A 23,157-nucleotide genomic window follows, 5' to 3' on the forward strand; every position below is an offset into this window, starting at 1 on the left:
ACATCCTCGATCCTTGCAAGTACGAAAGGGAAAAAGAGGCAAAAATGAAAAGGGAGAGAAGAAGAAGGTAGAGAAAAAGAAGAAAAGGGAGGAAAGAGAGAAAAGGGGGAAAACTAAGGGGGGGAAACAACAAGGGAATGACAAAAGAAAAGACAAATAAAACAAGGAAAAGAAAAAAAAAGAAAGAAAAAAAAAGAGGGTGTCCCTATTTTATTAAATGAGAAAATGGGGTGTGAGTTGTGGAGATACAACACAAGGTCCTATAGTTGAGCGAATTGAGAGCTTTGAGAAATCAAATAGTTAGTCAAAGAATGAATGGCCAATATTCTCATTGAGGTTGCATTTGCAATAACATTTGGTTGTTGTACTAAAGGTAGGGGAGCAATACAAGGAGGGGGAACATATGGACCCTGTACTACTCAAAGTTCCTTGATTTTATCTTGGGGAATACCTCTACCCACAACCTAGAAATATCTCATGTTAGAGTAGTTAACATGCCTACCTAAGACAAACTCACTATATAGTTTATGAAATGAATATTGAGGGACATTGAGATTGTTGTTGGGTGGTTTATCAAAAACAATCCACCAATGATACCAAAAGCCATCTAATATACCCTGATCTTGGTACCATTTTATAAAATATTTTGGTTTATGCACATTAACAATTTATGGTGTTTTAGGATTGACAAATAATGTGTCTAATTAGGATTTGGTGATGTCAAGATCCTTGACCTCATTATATGACAAGCCATCGACATAGTGTTGCCTCATGGAATTTCACCACAATAGAACATAATTGTGTTGACTTGTGAGGGTTTCAAAATTAGAAATTATTGACTCTATTGTGGTTGAAATTGAGGATAGATGAGGGTGTCTATGATACAATTCACAAATGTTCCTTGATTTAGTCAAATTAACATTAATCAAATTCCTAAATTAAGGGAAGGCTTGGTGGTGTAGGGTTTGGATTATCAACAATATTTGTAAACATGATGAAATTCAAAATTTAAAAAAATAGACAAAATTTAATCTACAAACTATAATTTATATTAAATAACCTAGTTAGCCATTAAAAACTAAAAATGAAAAAAAAAAAAAAAAAAGAGAAAAACACGCAACAAACCTACCTTAGATTTTTTTTATTAAGGTAAAAAAGGTTTTGAAGGCACCCCAAAACCCTTTACATCAAAATTATGCCAAACAACATAAGACAACACAAACCTAACAACCAACTACTAGAAAAAAAGTAACAAAACAACAGTGACCAAAATAGGGATACAAACCCAAACCAATATAATTTTAGCATCTTCAAGATCCTTCTAAATAAGATGATCATGTAACTCCATAAACTCATGGATAACCTAAAAATGGTCATCGACCTATTTAGACTAACTCTAAGTCCAAGCCGAAGGCCCCTACGTCTTAACAACACCTTTTTTACCTTGATCAAAAACTTTACCAACAAAATCCTCACGAACACCAATATCATATGCACTATCCCTAGAAAGTTTGAATTTTTTCTCTTTCTCCCAAAGCTTCAACTCTTTAACCTTGTTATTAAGCACAAAAATACCAACAACATTAATCTTGAAAGTTTGGCTGACATTCACCACAATATCAAGCTTGTTGTGAACCTTGATGATGATGAATAATGACCCTAATTGGTTTTGAGAGGGGGGGGTGAATCAGTACATACAAAAACTTCTCAACAACTTATCAAGTTAAAACAATGCTAACTGGTTGTCTTCATCACTGAACTTAACCATGGCAATACCAATTAAACACAATAAGACTTCAGATAGCTAAACCAGTAAAACTGAATACTTCAAATAACATTCAACACTTGATAACTACTTCACCAATATACTCATGCATGTGTTGTATCAGTAATACTATAAGTTAGCTAAGAGATAAGGATGAGATCGAGATGCCACATCAGTTTTGTGCACATGAAGGATTTCCTTGAGGATCTTGCATGTGAAGATCGATTGCATTAAATGTCTACCTTGGGAATGAACATTCTTCTTAGCGGTATGTGAAGAGAGCATGATGGGTTACTGATTTCCATATACGGTGAAGAATGGACGATGCAGAATGACTTGTGATATGTTTGAGATTGTTTTATTCTATGCAAAGTGTTTGAACAGTCAGGATTGGACCATTTGTAATTGTAAACCTAAAATGTTTAGGGTTTAGGGTTTATGCTACCGACCTAATTGTTGTCTATAAGGTCAATGATGTTTGTTATTGTTTGTGTTGGCAAATGTTATGTTTGTATCTAAGTGATGAGATACTTGCTGAGCCAGTGAGTGGAAAACTGCAAAGTGTGATTGCAGAGTAGAGGAGCTGAAAAGGATTTGCCTTAGCAAGTAGTGTTGTTATCAGATCAAAGCTTTAACTATTGACTTCTAACCATTTCAATAGTAGGAAAATCCCTTTACCAGGTAGCTTTAACAGGCATATTGCAAATCCTCTAACCAGGTAACTCAAGATCATTGAGTTATTCAAATCCTCTAGCGAGGTAACCTTTAACAGGGTTTTAACCTTTAACATGGTATATATCCATCCCTTAACCGGGTGATCTTTAACGGGATCAGTTCCTAATAGAACCTTATTGTAAAGTCTTTAATCGGACTAGGCTCCTAACAGAGCGAGCTTCATAAGAGTTCAAAAACAAGCTTGTGGGTATTCATCCCCACCATGGTTTTTCCCATTTGGGTATCCATGTGAAAAATATGTGTGTCATGAGTTGTGCATTTTTCATGTGATGATTGAACAGTATTTGTTTAGGTGAATATGCATGCAAAGCTAATGGTTATGGTATTGCTGATACAACACATGCATGAGTATATTGGTGAAGTAGTTATCAAGTGTTGAATGTTATTTGAAGTATTCAGTTTTACTGATTTAGCTGTCTGAAGTCTTAATGTGTTTAACCGGTATTGTCATGGTTAAGTTCAGTGATGAAGACAACCGGTTAGCATTGTTTTAACTTGATAAGTTGTTGAGAAGTTTTTGTATGTACTGATTCACCCCCCACCCCCCCTCTTAGTACCGATTAGGGTATTTCTTGTTCATCATTATTCATCATACCGGTTCATCGTATGCCAATAGATGATACCACCCTCGAACATCTTAATTCTATTGTCATGATTAGATTTCATGACCCTCACATCCTTGGCCACCTCTTCAAGTGAATTCAAAGTTTTTCAATTTTTCATCCTTGCCCTTTCCCCAATAAATTTAATCTTCAAATTATCAACCCTTCTACAAAGGGTTTGTAAGCTCTCTTTAATAATGTATATTTTAGAGATGAACTAGTTGGAGAGTCCAAACTACCCCAAATCCCCATTCTTCACAAGACTCATGACATCCTCTGTGTGCTCTAGGGTATTAAGATCTAGAAAGATATTCTCTTGATTTGAAGGCAAATTTGGCTATTCCAAAACTGATATGAGTCCTTATCTCTAAAATATGTTCACTTGCCTTGGCTCTCAAGGGGTTTTGTCTTTTTTGTGGGTTAAAATGACCCATGGAAGCTTTGATTTTTTTCTTTTTATTGTCTTGGAGAAATTGGATATCCATTCGTTCCAAACATATATCAGTTTGTTGACATCGACACCTTTTTGAAAATATATCAGTTTTCAACTCACTATATGAATATATAAAATATATTAATTATCATTATTATCTTATCATTAGTTAATAATCATAATCATGTCATTAATTATTTGTATTGTCATCCATTATTTTTAGATAAAAGGCCAAAGCCTAAACTAGTATATATAAAAATAAGAAAGTTGGTTACAATATGTGAAGTTGTCCCTAGTTTCGATTGGCCCAAGAAGAAATTTTTGGCCATAATGACTTGAAGACAAAGTGAGAGGGGTAGAATATTCCCAATAGACTAACATATAGATTTTGACAATATGTGTAAACTAATTGCAAACTGTAGATTACCAAAATTATACTTCAAATGCATGAATCTAAACATATTAATTATGAAATCATACACCATTATATAATATTGTTGAAATACCAAGTTACTCTCCCTAGAGTACTTGGCTTTTGAATTCCACTAAGGTTGATGAACATGAATATTGTTGAGCAATCATAACATGGCTCGAAACCCAACATTGTGACATGAAGGGAGAGCGAGCTTGATCTTCTAAACTTTGGTGGCTTTGACAACAAACTATTTGGATATGAAATAAACAAAATCCTTGAAGAAGTGAACTACAATTATGTCGACTTGAATTTCATCCTCAAAATGCTACCTGCAACAAGTTAGTTTCTCAAAATACCAATGGAAATGCTACAGTAAATCCAAACTCAACCAATGAAACTACATGAAATACATATGAAATAAAAATACTAATATTACCTTCATGATTTATGTCTCATTGTGTCCTAACTCCACTGTTCCTGGTTGCAGATGGTGTGCTCTCAAACAATGCACTGATAGCTTCCAAGATGGCATATGAAGAATGGACTGATAACTGATAGTTCACAAATGCTATGATATGGAATACTACATGATTATACTAAAATGATTATGTTAAAATGCTAATTGCTTCAAGATTAAAACTCATGGATGCATAATTTTTACAAATGATTCACTTGAAAATGCACTTGAAGCCTAACTCTCTCTCAACTGAAGCTCTTGATTTTATAGACCTTGAGAGGATGAGATGATGTGTCTTAGATCAACGATCATGATCAAATCTATAGATTTGGATGGTTGTGAGCAAAGGTGAAGGTTGAGAGAAAGGGGGAAGGAGAAGACAAGTGTCACTCATCTCACCTTGATTGGGTTGCTGACTGAGGGAATCTAAGGATGGTTGGAGAAAACTTAGGCATGAGAGGACAAGTGGACTCAAGTCCTTCCTAAGATGTAGGGGGTGTTGGAGAGAATATAGAAGATGGTTATGAAATATGTTTACGCACACAATATTCATTGAATTTGGAGGTTGAAGATAAATGATGAATTAATATTTAAAAAATATTAATTTCCTTAGCCACATGTTTGGTGAGTTGGCAAAGGGAAGATGAAGTGGAGATGGAAGGATGAGTTGGAAAAGAAAGATTAAGTAATTTAAGAAATTATTTAATATTTGAGACTATAGGATAGGAGAATAACTATTAAATATTAGATATTTAACTGATTGAAGGAGATAATTAAATATTAGATATTTAATTATTTTAGAGGAATAGGATAGATGAATTAATTAATAGAAAGACACAAAATGAATTAAATAAATTAATCTTTTCAAATTAACTATTTTTATAGAAGAATTATTATTAAATAAATATATAATATTTATTTAATCGCTCATAGCCATTTTTATGTGTATACAACAATAAATAAACACCAATAAGTGGAGACTTTAATGTTGTCTTGGATGGATCTAAAAGAGAGGTGCAACTTCTAAAAAAATACAAGCATAGATAGACTTTCAACATTTTATCAATAATAACATGCTATAGGATGTGATTCAAAAGAATGGTAGATTCACATAGATTATGAGACAACAATTCTTCATAGTATTTTGGAGAGATTGGATAGATTTTTCTTATCTATAAATTGGGTTAGCCTCTCAGTCTTCTTTAAGATCATCATATTCTCATTAACAGGCTTTAATGATTCCCCCTTGATGATCCTTTATTCTCGTGATGTTATTGTAGAAAGGTATTTGTAGCTAGGAAATCGGAAATCATCAAAGCAATGTTAACATTAGTCTAGTTCAATCACGAAAACTCAATTGCAGTGACCAATCCTAATTACATTCAATGAAAACATGAAAACAAGACTTTCAAAATGAAAACTAAGCAAACCAAATGCAGATGTCTTCTTCATGTGGCTCCATTGTTCTTCTTTCTCCTTCAAATAGCTTTGTTTGTGGATCTCACCTACTAGTGCATAAGCATAATATGAAAGCAAGTAGACAAGACGAGACGACAGCATAAGGATACTAGAAGCGTGATTGATTCAACCAGGGACCTTGATTGAAGAAATTCATCCAATTTATAGACAAATTGGAGAAAAGATCAGATTAGCATGAAGAGATTTGAAAGGAAATTTCAAATCAAGAATAACAAATATGACAAATTATGACAAATTTGCACTTTCCATGCAAGATTGATTGATTGATAATTTAGACAAATTGCTATGTCAAAATTGATTGATTGTCAATTATGACAAATTATGACAAATTTGCTATGTCATTCCCATGAAATTAGGAGAAATATAGGGGAAAATTGAAATTAGATGAATTAGAAAATAGGAAATTAGAAAATGAGGAAATTAGGAATTAAGTGAATTAATTAACAATTTTTCATTTATTAATTAATTCACAAAAAGGGAGGAATTAGTTAGCCAATTAAACAAACATTTAATTGTGACAAGAAGACTTAGGATAAATAAATAAATTATTTAACCTAGAGGGAGAAATGACAAACAAGGTTAAATGACTAAATCATGAAACCCTAGAAGATGAATTAGAAATGCAAGGATGACAATTAGGTCGTGACAAAAGATAATTGATGTCGATTCGATCATGATTCTGACTTGATAAAAGACCAATGCTGATAAATGATTTGATTGATAAATGCGCCAATTGACGAGGAACAATGACTAATTGATCCAAATTGACATGATTGAGAAGGACGATGATCGATGTCAAATCGATCGCAAAATGACAAGATTGAAAATGACAACGATCGATGACAAATCGGTCGCAAAATGACAAAAATTGACAAGATTGACAAGGATCGATGACAAAATAGATTGCAAAATGACAAGATTGAAAATGACCACGATCGATGACAAATCGATCGCAAGATGACAAAATTGAAAAGAGGACAAAACCCTAATTAGGATTGATGATGTCCAAAATGATGACAAATGAACACGCACATTGATGCGACAAGATAAGATCGACCAAAATCATGACAAATATTGTTATTGACAAGACCAAATTTGAAAGCGAGATAAATGAAGAATGCAGAAGAAGGACTCGATGCTCGCAAATGATAAAGACCAAGTGCGCGACATAGAAGAAATGTTAATGCGATGCAAAAACCCTAAAATAAGGCAATGCGCAAATGTTAAAGTATGACTCCGCAAGCGTTGACCATTTTTTTAGAGGTGCAACTTCTAAAAAAATACAAACATAGATAGACTTTCAACATTTTATCAATAATAACATGCTATAGGATGTGATTCAAAAGAATGGTAGATTCACATAGAGTATGAGACAACAATTCTTCGTAGTATTGTGGAGAGATTGGATAGATTCTTCTTATCTATAAATTGGGTTAACCTTTCAATCTTCTTTAAGATCATCATATTCTCATTAACAGGCTTTAATGATTCCCCCTTGATGATCCTTTATTCTCGTGATGTTATTGTAGAAAGGTATCTTTTAAAATTCAAAAATTTGTGGTTTATGGATGTAGAGTTACCAATAAAGACTACAAAATAGTTTAAAGGTACCCTCCAAATTTTAGGAACCAAACTCTTTCAATTGCACAAAAAATTAAGCTTCATCAAGGATCAACTAAAGTTGTGGAATAGGATACACTTTAAAAAATATATTGGAGGAAAAATAAAAAATTGAAATGGATTTTTTAAAGATTAATGATGTTTTCATTAGGGAAGCCATGAATGCATTTTCATTCAAGAGAGAGAAAGAACTAAACAAGAAACATATGGATGTCCTAGAACGAGAATAAAATTTTTCATTAAAAAAATCCAAAGAATGTTGGCTCAAGGATGATGACAAGAACAAAAATTATTGTCACAATTCCAAGTTAAAGAGAATCAATAACATGATTAAAGTTATAAAAAATAATGAGGGTGTTATTGTTGAAAGCTAGGAGATTAGTGAGGCTACAATCAAATACATACAAGACTTATTGAATAAGGAAGAGTCAATAAAAAACATAGATAGGGAGATTATGATTAGTAAAATCCCAAAAATTATAATCATAGAGTAGAATGAAAAAGGATGAGGTCAAAATAGCCACCTTTCAACTTGGCAAGGACAAGGCCTCTATCCCAAATGGTCTCCGTGCTAATTTTTTCCAGTCCATTTGGAACATTATTTGTAAGGATATGACTACCACATATGATGAATCAATAAGAAGAGTTACAATTCTTAGAGACATAAATAGTACTCTCCTTGCCTTGATTATAAAGAAAAGTGTTGTAGAAACAATGGAATATTATTGACCAATATCATTATGTAACTTTGTATACAATATCATCACTAAAACTATGGTGAATATATTGAAAAAAATATTATTAAACATAATCTCAAATAAAAAAGTGGCTTCACTCTTGGGAGGCCCATTGTGGAGGGTAATTTTGGTACATGAGGCAATTTTCACTATAAGAAAAGAAAAAGTAGAGAGGATGACTAACAAGCTAGATATCAAGAAATCCTATGCTCAAGTGAATATAAAATTCCTACTAGATGTAATGGAAAAGTTTATCTCTTATAATGTGTAGATTTAATGGATTAGGAGATGCATCTATAGACAAATATTTTTGAATAGTCTTAAAAAATAGAAACCTCGATGGTTTTTTCCTTCTACTCGTGGAATTAGACAAGGTGATCCTCCTCTTTTTTACTTATTATTATAGTTAAGTCATTGGAAGAGCTATTAAAGATTTAAGCTTGAATAATTTATGGAAAGGAATCAAGGTTGCTCCAAATATTGATGTGGTGACACAACAACAATTTATTGATGCTACCACTTTATTTGGTGTTACTAGCAAACAAGAGGCAAGAGTAATAAATAAAACTTTGGATCTCTCATTTAATACTTATAGACAATATTTCAACTAGATAAAATCAAATATTTTATTCTTTAACACAGACCTTAGGAAATAAAAATAAATTATGTTTGTCATGGGTTTCAAAACCTCTCAACTACCATTTAGATTCCTAGGCATTCCCTTCTTTGTTAGGGTTTATACGAAAAAGTTGCGGGATTCATTCCTATAAACTTGTAATGCAAAGCTAGATTCTTCAAAAGGGAAATGGTGAAAAGATTCTTATACTAAAAATTATGATCTATGTCATTCCAATTTACTCTATGTCTTGTCTCAAGATTCCTAGGAAAATTTATGAAATATTGAAAAAAAAAAAAGGCAAAATAATTTTTGGAATTGGAACTCTAGTCAGGATATGTTTCCTCTTATTGTTTGGGATAAAAAAATTGTCCTAAAGAAGCTAGTGATGTTTGTTCACAACAATGGGAAACTCTAAACACTGTCCTCAAGGATTAGCTAATTGGGGATGTGGTTTGGAATCCAAAGCGAGCATGGGTGATATTTCTTTGATAGAAATATTTAGACTCTATTGGCCCTATTTGAATCCTCAAAATAATTTTAATCCCTCCTTAGGATTGCCAAATTAGCATTTCTTGATCTCAAGCAAAAGTTCTATTATTAATCACATAACATGGGTTGTAAGAGATGGAAAAAATACTCTCTTTTGGAAAAATTTGTGGAATGGGCACATGTCATTAATTGAGGATCCAAACCTATGTTATGTGATGAGGGATTTAGTTAAGTCTTGGGGGATGCATGTGAGAGACTACATGGAGAAAGTAGAAGTCAATGGAATAGAAGAATGGAGATGGGGAGTTGTTTAAGAGTTGAATATACTTTCAAAAATAAGGATCTTAATTTTAGAGAAGGAAGATGGAATCAAATGGTGTGGTGTTAAATTCGAGAGGTACAATAGCAAGGTTGGATACACGTTGAAGGAGGCTATTATTAGAAACAAAATTGGCCTACCCATTTGTCTTGGGATAGTTGATGCCTCACAAAGGTTGGTGTGTTTGCATGGTCTACCCTACAAGACATAATTCTTACTAGGGATAGTATAAGCTTGGGTTTAATAGGCCATTTAGATACACTCTACACAACATGGAAGAATATATTAATAATCACATCCTAATTAAGTGTGAATTTGTAAAAAAAAATCAAAAATGGTGATGAACAAGCTGAAATGGGAATTCCCTCAGGGAATCCTCTTAGTCTTTAACATGTGGTTAGTTCCACTTTAAAAAGATATTTTTTAGAAAATTTGGATTTGGTGTACCCTTCTTTAATAATATTGGAGATTTGATAGAATAAAATTATTTTTCAAAGTAGATAAATTTCATCTAAAACATTCTTCCTCAAACTAGAAAATTTTATCATAGAGGTATTAAACAATGCAACCAAATACAAACCCCAAACATGCCTCATTTATTCATTAGGATGGAGAACTGTGTAAATAATAGACCAAGTTAGTTGTTCCCCTTATTTATGATAATTTTTTATTGCATCTCATGTGATAATCTAGGGGTGTTCAATGTTGATTATTATAAGAGACCACAGGAACAATACATATTAATTGGAAACCATGGGAGTTCTTGATCTAATTTGAGGACTTCACTATTAGTCACACATATAGGGAGGTGAATTATATAGCAAATCGGTAAGCAAATCTGGCAATATACATGCAAGACAATATTTTATTGTGCATGTGATGGACGATTGACATATTTCCACATGTATTTTGTAGGTTGACAAAATTTCCAAGGTGGCATTTAATTTAGATGGTGGATATAGATGTGTGTGGTTGGGAACGTGTGACTGGTTACATATTGATTTCTTGGATTGGAAAGTAATGAACATTTAAAACTCATGGTATGTGAAGCATTTTCCTTGCACCCTTGATTGCGAGGTTTCCTACAATGATATCATTGTTTTGTGGTGGAATAATGTTCCCATTTAGAGTCTCCACAAATTAATTGCTCCAGCTAGCATGATATTTTGCATTGTTGGATATCACGATGAGACAAATGCCTTTCATGGGTGAGATCTCAAAGCTTTGATTGAAAATATGCTTCAAGCCTAAATATAGTATAACTTTTCTTGTTGTGATAATGGTACTTTATGATATTTTCATTGTGTCTAGCCATAAGTAATAGGTTCATTTGAATATTGCATCCATGTTTGTAGTTGCAATGTTGGACCTTGGGAAGAGAAGGATTATATTCATTGGGTTATTGAGATGTTGATAAAATAAATGTGGCGTGGGGGTATAAAAAAATTTGGCTAACAAGGTGGTTGGTGTGGGGCTTCTCTCAAACTTCCAGGCCATTGCTTGATTATCCTCCCAAAATACAATGGCTTGTAGGTCCCATTAATCATTTATTTGGTGGGCGTTAACGAGGAAGCATGCAAACAAAAGGTGAGGTGGGGTTTGGAATTCCTCAAATTGGTGGTTAGTGTGTCAAATTCTAATGTTGTTGTTTCGTCATTTGCCCTAGACCTTAATGATCTTGGCACATTGATGGAAAATGATACAATGTGTCAAGAAAATGACAAATAGTTCAAAATGTCTCTAATTTATAGTGGCGAGTTTTTTAATTATTAAACATATCATATATAAAATATAAAATGTATCAAAGATCATTCGTAGAAATCATTTTATACTTTATATTTTACATTTCAGTTAATACAAGAAATTTAGCTCCATCAACACTGATATTATCGATAAAAAATCCTAAAACCTAATCAAATATAAATCTAACTATTTGATACTATCCCTTAAAAATATTATAAAATATATATTCAATCTAATTTTTAAATCTTTTTATATTTAATTATTTAACACTACTAATTAAATTGCGTTATCATAATAACATTATATAAATGTACCATCAAAGTTTACTTTTTATTATTACTGAAAAAATAAAAACCTTTGTAATTTTCTTAAAGAAATTATATTAAACATATCAAATGATTACATAATAATTGTCAAGCACATGCAAAACTAAGTAGGCTTTTTCCTTTTTCTTTTTTAGTGGAACATAATAGATTTTGAACTCCTAGACAAATAGGTTGTAATGTTGAAGGCCTATGGCCACCTTAACTGCTATTATAGGTCATAATAAAAGTGACCACTAAGAGAAAAATACAATAAGAAAACCACAAGAGTTGAATCATGTGGGCTCCAGGAGAGTTGTAAAATCTTATGGGCTCCACACATGTCATTCAACCTAAAGATTACAAACCTCTCAACTAATAAGTTGTGCAAACATCAACTTTTAAATGTCATTCAACCTAAAGATTACAAACATCTCAACTAATAAGTTGTGCAAACATCAACTTTATATTTAAAATTTGAGACATAGGAGATTCATATGATCCATCTCATGACAAACATGACCTCTGAGAGAATCAATGTGTATCTTTCTTTCACTTAAGATATTACAAAAAGCTAGACTTGTATAATCTAAAGACAAAATAAAGGAAGGACACCAAGATGATGAGCTAAGCCTACATTTTAAATGACTTTATTATTACTATATACATAAAAGGGGAGCTCAAAATAGGATGTTGAAATCAGGATTTGGGAAATTGGGTTTCTTAATTAATATTGTCAAAATGTAATAAACCATTAATTTTTTAATTAATCAATGTATTTGTCATTATGTTTTAATGTATTATGTCATAATTTTATTAGAAAGTGTGAAGGGACCCACATAGGTCTTTCGGCAAAATTGCTTTTACTATTTGTGTTCCATGTGATAACATGAACTTCTTTGTGCTTTAAAGTTGGATGTCATTCATTCATGTATACGTAACACCTTTTTAAGGTACCCACATTGTTTTCATCCAAGTAGAATTTGATAGATAAATAATATTGAACATGTCCACATATGCTTTTTCCTATATTTGATATTTTGATATTAAAACCCATGATATGATGTTAAAGAGGAAAAATAGTTGGGAATGGCCCACTTAATTACATAGGCTTAAATTGAATACTTGCAATTGAGTTCTAGATTGGTCTACAATGACATAAGGATGAAACGTCCTAGTTGCAAAGACAATGTTAAAGTTATTCTCACCTACAAAAAGCCTATTTCCATGGGCGTAGATTCTCCTTCCTTTTCCTCTTAAAAGGAAATAAAAAGGTTAATTAAAAATTATTACATAAAATTAGTTTAGATAAAAGTAATTGGTTTTTTTAATGAAATGGTATTGTTTATATTAATTGGATTTTTTTAATACGTTGTTAGAAAAGATGGGTAAAAGAGTTAGTTTATACAAGGTTGAGTTGTAAATATCGTATTCATAAAAAATACAAAACCACTAAACAATAAGAGTTATTGATCTAGTAGCTAGAGACAGGAGATGATCATGTAGTTTCCACTTTTTGATGTTATCTTGACCTTCTAAGATAGGCTACTAGCATGCGAGAGTTATTGATCTAGTAGGTAGAGATGGGAGACGATCATGTAGTTTCCACTTTTTGATATTATCTTGACCATCTAGGATAGGCTACTAGCATATAAGAGTTATTTGATCTAGTAGCTAGAGATGCGAGACGATCATATAGTTTCCACTTTTTTATATTATCTTGACCATCTAGGATAGGCTACTAACATGTAAGAGCGCCATCATTAGCATATTCATCTTTTAGAGGTTGATTAGGAGAAGAAATAGGCAAGGCACACTAACAAAATTTACCTCTCTAGCAAACTAGAGGCATCCCTATCATAGAGTTGAAAAGAAGTTGAAAGCTAATAGGAGGTCTAAGACCATTACTCAAAATTTTGACCAAAGTCTACATTGATAAGCATGAAAGAAATGAGAACCATATCCACACGTATCATAACTCCCACCACATCGATGTTCTTTGGGAAGAGATTGGACCCTATATAGAAGGAGATATTAAGGGCACTTTGCCTATCATACAAGGTATAGTTCTCCAATCATCAATAAACATGTGTAGGTGAACAAATTCAAGAAAAACTTTATTAGTTTTCACTTGCATCTATGTTAGCATGTTGGAACAAATCATAGATTTTGAATACATGGATAAATTATTATCAATAGAACATCATAAAAATAGAGCATAATTTTCAATCTTTCCAAATGTTGAATAGGATTTCTCTGAAATCTAGGTAAATAATAGGAATTTTAGGCCAATCTCCAAGCAAGATCATGTGCCAAAAGAAGGGTCAATTCTAAAAGGGTTGAAAATTCATGAATTCAAGTCAAAATCACTTGTGGTCTAGGATGAAACCAAAAGAGATACTTGATTGTCTCTTAGTCTCAATAAAAAAGGGTAATAAGTATTGGCAAACACCAAATGAATCAATTTGGTAATAATACGAAGACTCTAATAAAAAATGCATGGAAGAAAATAAGCAAGTTTCATCTCAATGATAATGAACTAAACTATAACATTCCCTTTGTTCTACCCTTTCATTTTACCAAGTTTTAACCCACAAGTGAAAAGATATACATTGCCAAAATACCAATAATAAATTTTTCTTTTCCTTTTCAATTCAAGATTCATGATTGAAATAAATCACTTTTCATTTTCATTCATCATGAAAACATATACAATGTCATATTCATAAAAATATAAATGCATTTACAATATCATTTTCAAACTTCCATTTGCTTTAGGAATATTTGAATACAATAAAGCTTCAATTGAGCTTAAAGAGTACATAAGTAAAACATAGTGGTCCAAATGTCCTTCTTGGCATACATCCTCAAATATCGGCCGCCAACTGCATGAGGAAGAGCATCACTCAAGCGCTTGTCCACCCAACCAAGACTTAGCAGTCCCTCGTGCCTCTTCTAACTGAAGCGACTCGACCCTTTGAGAAAGAGTTTGGTTTGGTAACCTCATAATATAATATAGCCTTCTGAGCATAGTGTTGTGTCCTACATAGCTAGAGCTACCATAGCTTGGCTACAACCTACATGCATGACATTCCCTGCCTAGTATGTAAACCTAGATCATAGTGAACCGACAGTGTAGACAGTGGCAACCTACACTACTTAGGCGTAAGAATTCACACCCAGTACTTCGAGTGAGAGTCGTATTTCCACCCACTTCATTTCTCTATTTGGCAAACTGGCCATTTAACTATCTCATATTTATCACATGAGTTCTAATCGGAAACATTTAGGTTACTCCCAACCTTGGTTAATCTAACCCTAGATTACCAACTCATTCCTCCCTATATACTATAGATACGCACCTTTCTCATAAGGTCAAATAATAGAATATCTAGGTTTATTCCATCTATGGATTATCCTATCCCTAGGATTACCCAATCAATTACTCTTATGTACTATAGATACATATCATAGATTTAACTCTATCTTAGCTATTACATACATAATGTATATCAAATCTTAAGGATTATCAAGTTTCTATCAACTCCAGAATTTATATCCTATAAGTATCTCAATTTTAGTCATTTCTTTAATAAAGCATAATTAATCATATTCATGAATCTAATCATAAGATTACAAATTTCCATCACACAAGAATACATGAACTTCAAGTGCACAATTCCTATCATGGCTTCAATAGATCCTACACAACATCATAATCTATTTATAACATATCAATATAAAAGAGAGGTAGAATACTCATGTCTGGATTATATCTACCATTCATTTCCGATTCCTTCCTCTATGACACTAGCTTCATAACGTATCCACCAATGCAAACATTCTCAAGCTTTCCTCAATAACGACTAACCCACTTCCTAACAATCCTTGAATTATCTTATTCTATCAATGAATAATTTCGAAACAAGAACAATAAACAATGGATAATATTATGGTGATGGATAACTGAGATGCAATGAGAGAAAAATGCAAGAGATGATATGATCTCTAAGCAATGAGAAAAATGAAATGGGATGGGATGGGATGGAATGGAATACAATTCTCCACATCCTACTACAAAATATTCCGCTAATTCTCCCTCACACTAACACTTCTCTTCAACAAAAATGAGCTCTAAGCAATGAGATTAACTAAATAAAATTAAAAATGAATGAGAATGCAAAATGAGTGTATAACCTCAAAGTTCACTCATCTATTTATACTAAAAATACAAGAAACCTAAGGCTACAATTAAGCTCACTAGGTTACCACCATTCACATGCAAAATTCCACCACTATGACTTATCATCAACTCACTATCCTATGATCGACACATAAGAGTTCAATAAAAATGATACTACGAGTCATCTCTTTACTAAGTCAAAATATGATAACTAACAACACTTACCTATTCAAATAGAACTATCATTAACTCCAATTACCAAATGCAAATAGAACTCTATCTCTAATTATCATATGCCTAATGACTAGGTCTTCCCTTATAATAGGAATACTTATTACAAACTTTCCATGCATAAAATTGTTTGCTTAATAACTAGGTCAATGCCTAGTTGACATATTCCCATTCCTAATAAATATCGACTTCCACCTAATTACCATACACTTATCGACCAAGTCTTATTATTATTAATCGAGTCAATATTTTGGTCAAAGTATCGATCCCTTTATATTTAGCCCTAGCAAAGTGGAATGATGTGTATCGAGCACTTAATACACAACAAATAAAAAAGGGAGAGGTGGTGGTATTACCACCACACCACCCTCCTTAGGTTTAGGGTGCGCCACCCTTCCTAAATGCACTCCTCCCTCCACGTAGAGGTTGAGGTGAATGGGTTGTAGACCAAAACATCCTGCGACGACATGAAAGCACATATATTATAATATATATGTATATATTGTATTATGTGTGTATATATATATATATAAACATTCAATCATAAAAACAATAATTTACCATATCAATAATACTTAGTCGATACATAAAGATATACATACATCGACATGAAAGCACAAAGATAAAAACCTATTATAGAAATGCAATCTAGCACTTCAAACAAGGATATACAAACCAAGACATATCTACACTTCACTAATCATAACCAAATCGACAAAAGGCATTATATCTATACCCAACTAATCCAACTCAACTTGACCAACTAGGTTGTGAGTGTGTGATAGCTCAATAAGGAGAATATGTAAGATTATCGAACCAAATTCCTCTCATGAGTGATACTCTTCCTCCTCCCTGGAGGATCGTTCATTTCCTACATCCAACTCAACACATTACAATAGTAATCAATTGTTATTAAAACATCATATATTCCATCTTTAAATATTCAAAATATAATAATGAATGCACATTCATTTGTCCAATTTCCAAATATATTCAAAGCATATTCATGTGGTTACAATATTTTAACCAAAATAGGTAAAAGTAAATAGTAATGTCAAAATGGGGTGTAACATAAACAATAAAATATAGATACTTTGTTGTCTCTTAGTGTCCATAAAAAGGGTAATAAGTATTAGCAAATGCCAAATGAATCGATTAGGTAATAGTATGAAGACTCTAATAAAAAATGCATGGAATAAAATAAGCAAGTTTCATCTTAACGATAGCTAACTAAACAATAAAATATATATATGTTCTCATGATCTGGTGTAGGAATGAAGAGCCCATCTATAATTAATATTTTGCATAATATGCAAATATTGTTAGGAAAAAGGGTTTGGTACACCTTGCACAAGAAAATACATTTTAATTATGTAAAAAAAAAATGTTGCATCTTTGGAGATATGTTTAGTCAAATTAAAATTTATTTTCTAAATTTGTATTTTAATATTGGTTAAGATATTTTATGTGTGGATTGCACATTGGATTTAAGTATTTCATATTAGGAAAAATTAGCACCAAAAAGTAAATGTTGGGATCATTAGTTTTGTGCTCTCATGGGTTTGAGACACATGGTTTAGCTAATGCCATTTAGTGGTTTTGTGTCAGCTTGAATCATTAAAAGTGAGCACATTTTTAGTGTTTAGGTTCGTTTTGTCGTTGCATGTTTACCCATTATGCCTAGACACACGAGGGATGTATTGGAGGAGATTTTTATTTCAAAAGTATTTATATAAACTTTGTAAGCATTTTGTAATGAATAATAAATTAAGTGTGGATGCTTCTAGAGGCTAGATTTTTCTCTTTGAGGGTTATCCTAAAGTACATCTTATGTCATCTTGATGGTATATTTGTTTATTCTTTTGTGTGGTGGATTCTAAATATTATTCATATTTATTCTCTCTCGGGGTTATGTAGAAATATGTTATTTTAAGTATTTTCTTTTGAGTGGTTCCAAAGCTTGGTTGCCAAGTTGTAAAAGATATTCCTAGTTGCAACTCTTAGTATGAGTAGATTTGTGTGAATAATTGTATCCATGGTCTTGCAACAAAGGAATAAAAATATATACATTGTCATAAGTATCTTTTCAAACATCGATTTTTGCATATCTAAGGTTTGACGAAGATTTGGAAAATGGGTTTTATATTAACTCATTCTATGAGGTTTTTAGTGATGGTATTTTTCTAGAGATCTCCTAAACAAAAATAAACCTCGTGATTGAGTCCAAAGGGCCCAAAAACTTTTGGATCCATGAAAAATACAACTATATTTGGGGTCAAAAATAATTTTCATATATTTGAAGCCCTAGAGGAATCTTGGGTGGAATATTTCACATGGTCGTGTGTATGACAGTCACTATTATTGTTGGAAAAGTTTTGATGCAAACAAATAATATTCTATTACACGTGTCATTATACAATCACTAAAAAATAATGATATAATACTAAACATTTTATAGGGATTTGTTATTTAAAAATAATTTTTATAGCAAGTCATAGCCCTAGATTGCTCAATAACTAGCCACAACCAATCAATGGGACTAACTACCCCTAATGTTGCATAGTAGTTGTGTCATCAATGGTTCCATCATATCCACCGGGAAATGTTTCCCTACCTCTAATACTACCACTACCAAGTATCCACCACAAAACCATAATCTTATTACTAATTGTGTTTGAATGAGCCTAATAGAGTAGTTTTTTTCTAGAGGACATAACTTTCACACATGATATTGTAAATTTTACTAGATAATAAATATGTAATGGTTTAGTGTCATAAATTGTAACCTTGTACAATCTTACACTACTTATTGTGTCATTGTGCTAGTGTGTTCTCTCTTAGGTCTTCTCCAAGCCTATTTTTGACCTCTGCACTATAAAACTAATGTCATATGTTTGCATGGTGATTTGAACCTCTGTCATAGACTGAGTGCACCTCATCCATAACTTTTTCACCTTGTTTTGGCTAGACAAGGTCATTTGTGGTGCCCTTGTCCTAGACAAGGGCACTTGGGGTATCCTTGTCCCTCAAAAGTGGGCCCAAATTTGAACATTTTGGTGCCCGCTTCCCACCAATTGATTCTCGATCTTGATATCTCAATATGACCATTAGAGGTTTCCTAATTTAAAAAATACCTCAAGAACCCTATATAAGAGTATTTTTTCCATTCATTTTCATCCATCCACATTTTTCATTATCATCCACTCACATCCATCAAGAATTAAGGTGACATTTAATTCCACCATGTCTTTCAAAGCATTAAGCATTCTTTAGATCTAGACATTATGGAGCAGAAAATTACAATAATCTTCATGCAAGCATGTGTTTATGACTGATTCATTTATGCCTTGTCATCTCATGTCATGTTATTGCATCAACACGTGTGATCACATCCAAAGAGCATTGCATCATCAACCTTCATCAACTTCAACAAGGTTGAGGTATAATATTCAACATTTTACTTTAGAGCTTTCAATTCAATTATAGGGTTAATTCCAAACCTAGGGTTTGACCTAGGCAAACCCCTATCAACAACACTATTTTCCTCTTTTGTGTGTGTAGGTGACAGGATTTGGAGATAACAAATATAGATTCAAAAAGAGTAGATTGGGACACAAAATCAACTTTTGCAAAGGCATAAACTAGAGGAAAAGGTCGCCCCAGGCGAATTTGTTTGACACTTTTTTGGTGAAACTTTAGGGAAACATTCAAAACAACATCATGATCTTGAAAAGACATTTGTTTTCCACATTCGAGCTCCTAGACAAGGGCACCACAAGTGAAATTATCTAGCCTTTTCAAGTCCAGGTTTCAGGCACAAGTTCCTCTCTACTTCCTATTTCAATTTATGTACATTATGTCTACATATTTGATCTAAGACTTGTTAGAAATATTGAATAATAAGTGAAACCCAAGAATCTATAAGAGAGATATAAGCTACATAAACTTAAATGCAAATGGAAGCAAACCAATGATTCTAAGAGACATGCAAAATTCGATGTGACAAAATTGCATTAAGAGCTCAAAGCTTCTATAATAGAATAATAGAGTAACAACACAATACATTCAATAAGATGAAAATACAAGCTAGGTAGCATGCTTATATCGACTAAGGGTGGAGACATGCAGGTGGAAACACCAACTAATGAGGACAAACCATCTATCAAACTAAAGATAGAAAAATATCTGATAATCTTAGAGTATCTGGTTAATACTAAGAGTGGGGATGAATTAGTATTAACAATAATTTTAAACTTAAAACTTGAACTTATAAAAATTCTTCAAATCAAATATAAACTAGTAATAAACTCTTTACCATTAGTGGTAATCACTGATAACCAACTGTTAAACCGGTTTATCAGAACAGCTCATTAAGTGTTCATCGATATGCATAACCTGAAAGTAAAACATAACAGCACATAAAAACATTCACCATATGAACACCATGTTTTTCACATGGAAGCCCCAATAAGGAATAACCACGGTGGGAATTGGTGCCCACAAAAATTGTGCACTCTTTTGGAATGTGCCATGTTAGGAGCCTAGCTCAGTTAGAAGCTTACAATGATGCCCTATTAGGAGCAGACCCTGTTAGGAGTCACCCGATTAAGGGATATAGATGATGAGCCTTGCTAGGAGATTGGACCTGTTAGGATCAACCTCACAAGAGGATTTAACACTCAGATGTTGAGCTACCTAGTTAAGGGATTTACAATGTAAGGCCTGTTAGGACCTACCCGGTTAAGGGATTTTGACTTCTACAATTGTTAGAGAACAACAGTGAATGATCTGGGTACAACACTTAATTGCTTGCTTGATAAGATCAAATTAAGCTCCAAATTTGCTACTCTCTGGAAGATCTCATACTCTAGTTTGGCTTCACACTTTTCTCAAAACCATCGACACAACAAACATCAACTGTACCGACATAAATAACCATTTCAACTTAGTCAGTTACAAAACCCTAAGACTTACAACATAGATCATCGTAAATCTTTTACAACTCATTACAAATCATCATTAATCATCATATGGATCATTACAATCAATTACAAATCAATTACAACCGTTGAATGATCATCGCATCTTGATCTGATACAAAGTCAAACGCTTAGAACACTTCACTAAGGACTTTGCATATTCCCAAGAAATTCGCTCTCCAAACGTGCCAAAACATCTTTCAAACACTTCATGTGGTTTTTTCCATGTCATCACCAACATTTGAACTTGATGTAGATCAGCACCAAACCAAAAATCATTACCGGTTAAGAGAATTCTTTGCCGGTCCTTAAACCCTTCTTAAACCCTAGCAAAAATACAACATGAATGATAAACATGATTTCCGATAACCAAAACATGATGCGGTATCAATCATATACATATTACAATGATACAAGCTCACATTCCAAACCACAACACTTCAATCATCATCAATCGCCAGATCAAATCAAAACATTCCTCATTTACCAGTTAAGGTCTTAATTCCCAGTTCACTGTCTATAATATCAGTAAGGCATTTCCGGTAGACCAAAAGGACTTAGATGACAAAATATAACATATTAAACATTAGTTTCCATCAATGACAACACAAATAACTAATCAAAGTTATCCAATCATGCAATCTCAATCTCTTCATCACAATGTCATCACATACAGTCCTTTACCGATGCAGCCACCATTCTTGATTTGTATCAGTTATGCCAATCATGCCAACATTTTCTCTCTTTGGCATTGATGGCAACACCAACATAAACTCCAATATATTCAACTAAAATCATGTTGTTGCGTTCTGAAAATTCTCTATTCTACTTCACTCTGTTGTCGGTTCTCTCAGTTCTTCTTCACCTAGAACTAAATCTTCATTTTTGTTACACATCTTCTCCTCCTTAGGATAATATATTTCTTCTCCCCATTTGAAAGCAATGCCAAATGTGCATATGCATCATTGATCATCAAATCTCATCTAAGTTGCTCCCCCTACGGAGTAGCCACCATCTCATCAATCCTCAGTGAAAACTACTCAGTAAGCCCACTGGATTGATGCATCTCCTGCATCTTAGTTCTTCTTATGTAGGGGTCTAACACCTAATTTACCTATGAGGTACTCAAAGGTATTCTTCGGCAATGGTTTAGTAAAAATGTCTGCAAGTTGCTCTTTGCTTGTAACATATTCCATTATGACTTGTTTTTCCTGTACTCTCTCCCTTGGAAAGTTATATTTCAATTCTATGTGTTTTGTCCTTGCATGTAAAACGATATTTTTTGAAATATTAATAGCACTTGTATTGTCACAATAAATAGTTGTCGATTCAGGCATATCAAGTTTAAAACCTTCTAATACATGTCTCATCTAGATTGCATGTGTGCAATTCATTGATGTTGCAACATACTTTGCCTCTATTATTGACTGTGATACACATGTTTGCTTCTTACTTGTCCAAGCAACCAATCTACCTCCAAGAAGAAAATCTCCACCAGTAGTGCTTTTCCAGTCATCAACATTGCCTGCCCAATCTACATCAGTAAACACTTCCAAAGAAAAAATGTTTTTTATAAGGATACCATAAACCATAATCTATTGTGCCTTTCAAGTACCGAAATATCCTTTTCACCACTACCAAATGAGTATCCTTGGGATCCTTCTAAAATCTAACAACCATACCAACAACATGTGCAATATCAGGCCTATTGTGAACAACATAATGCAACTTACCAATCATGGACCTACGTTCTTTTTCATCAAAAGAGGGTGAATCATCTTGCTTGGAAATTTTACAACTTGTCACCATCAGAGTACCAACTGATTTACAATCCTCTGTACCAAATTTTTTCAACACTTCCTTGAAATACTTACTCTGACAGATAAATATTCCACCATCCAATTGTTGGACCTGCAACCCAATGAAAAACTTAATCTCACCAATAAGAGACATTTCAAATTCTTTCTTCATCTCCTCAGCAAACGCCATACATAAATAATCATCACCTCCAAAAATTATATCATCTACAAATACTTCAGCTATGAACAC

Source organism: Cryptomeria japonica, chromosome 8 (genome assembly GCF_030272615.1).
Source record: "Cryptomeria japonica chromosome 8, Sugi_1.0, whole genome shotgun sequence".
Lineage (NCBI taxonomy): Eukaryota > Viridiplantae > Streptophyta > Pinopsida > Cupressales > Cupressaceae > Cryptomeria > Cryptomeria japonica.